The sequence below is a fragment of the Homalodisca vitripennis genome, unplaced genomic scaffold, assembly GCF_021130785.1.
Source record: "Homalodisca vitripennis isolate AUS2020 unplaced genomic scaffold, UT_GWSS_2.1 ScUCBcl_6410;HRSCAF=13612, whole genome shotgun sequence".
Taxonomy (NCBI): Eukaryota; Metazoa; Arthropoda; class Insecta; order Hemiptera; family Cicadellidae; genus Homalodisca; species Homalodisca vitripennis.
Window position 1 is genome coordinate 24,361 of NW_025782524.1, and position 1,693 is coordinate 26,053.

A 1,693-nucleotide genomic window follows, 5' to 3' on the forward strand; every position below is an offset into this window, starting at 1 on the left:
TGAAATGAAACAAGCTGTGTGGGCAGACTTTTTCCATATAGCGTCGTCCAATGCATCACCCTCTCATGAGCTTTGCCCAAAAGGAGAGGAGAGTTGGTGTAAATATAATAAGGCGTTGACTAAAAAAGAACATTTTCATCCTCCCAAGATAATTATGGAACAAATGAAGCCAATATTCAGAGACTTGGCAGAAACTAAACTTCTGAAAAAGTGCCTGCATGGGGGCACTCAGAATCCTAATGAATCACTGAATAGTGTAATATGGTCGCGGATCCCCAAAACTACATTTGTGACGAAAACAACTTTAGAAATGGGAGTATTTAAGGCAGTAGCATGTTACAACAAAGGATTTTTTTTTTTTTTTTTTTTTTTTTTTTCTTTTTGCCTGTTGGCTGGCCTTTAAAATCTTAAAATGCGGCGCCACGTAGTACACTTATTATGTCTTCTTTCTAGTTATTTGCCGTATTCACTTTTTACATATGAATCTTGTGGTTTTTCCGGCCAAGCTATGAACAATTAGTTAGTCTTTGCATTTTCCAATTCATGTGTTTTTTTTTCTTCTTTTTTTGTAATTTACTATATTGCTATTAGCTTATCAGATGTTTATTTCATTTTGTTTGTTTTCTATGAAGGTTTATGTAGAGTAAAATCCATACCCTAGAACCATAATTTCTAACATGTTCTGTGTAACTTTATGGTTAGTTAGGAGAAGGAAAAACTAAGGAAATCTCTTTGATTGGATTATATGATAGTGATTTTTGATATTTTCACTGCCACTGCATATATTCTAAGTGTTTAAAGGATTTATTGTTAGATGCAAAGTACTCAACAAATTAGGCATATCACCAGGCAACAGTCTAGTGAAGATGATGAAAAGGTTGGACCAAATTAGAATTCACAAAGCCGAAAAAGCCGTTGATGAAATTGAAAAGAAGTGCCATAAAAAGCAAGTCTGGCAAAAATCTATTTAGAAGATTTATTTCAAGAGGAAGAACAAGAAGACCCAGACAACCCTACATATGGAGTTGGGATGTATTAAAGATAAGATTAATATAATAGTCTAATACAATATACTTTACGTAAAAGTTTTCCGCGATTCCCGAAAATTCGTTTTTTTTTAAGATAAAGGTACAATTTTCTCAGGAACTAAACGAGATAGCTCAGTATTTTTTTTTAATTGTCATAATAGACTGCTCATTATGAGTGTTTGATGTTGCTCAGTTGTAAACAGTTTATGACTTATATTTAATTAATTAATATAAAATTTCGAATTTTTTAAAGATATTAAAAAAATTATAAATATTTCAAAACGTCAAATTCTTTAATAGTAAACACTCATAATGTAGTAAAATGTTCTCTTTCAAAAAAAAAAAAATGTGGAGCTATCTATTTTAGTTCCTGAGAAAAATGTTCCTCAACTTGCAAATTAACATGGGCGAGATAGGGCCATCCGACTCCCCTATAGAGTGGAAATTCGTTCTTAAAACCATTGCAAGTGGCCTTTGCCTGGCTGCACTTTGAGAGAAAAAGTTGCCTTTGGGGTTATCAGTGCTGGGCTGTTTAACTGTAACGATATGTCCAAAAGGATGGGAAGCTAATGTGATGGGTCATAAACCTGAATCGTCAGATATTATTATGTCTTGTGTATTGTTTCTTCTTGAATATTTTAATTGTGGAATGAACAGGAAAAGAG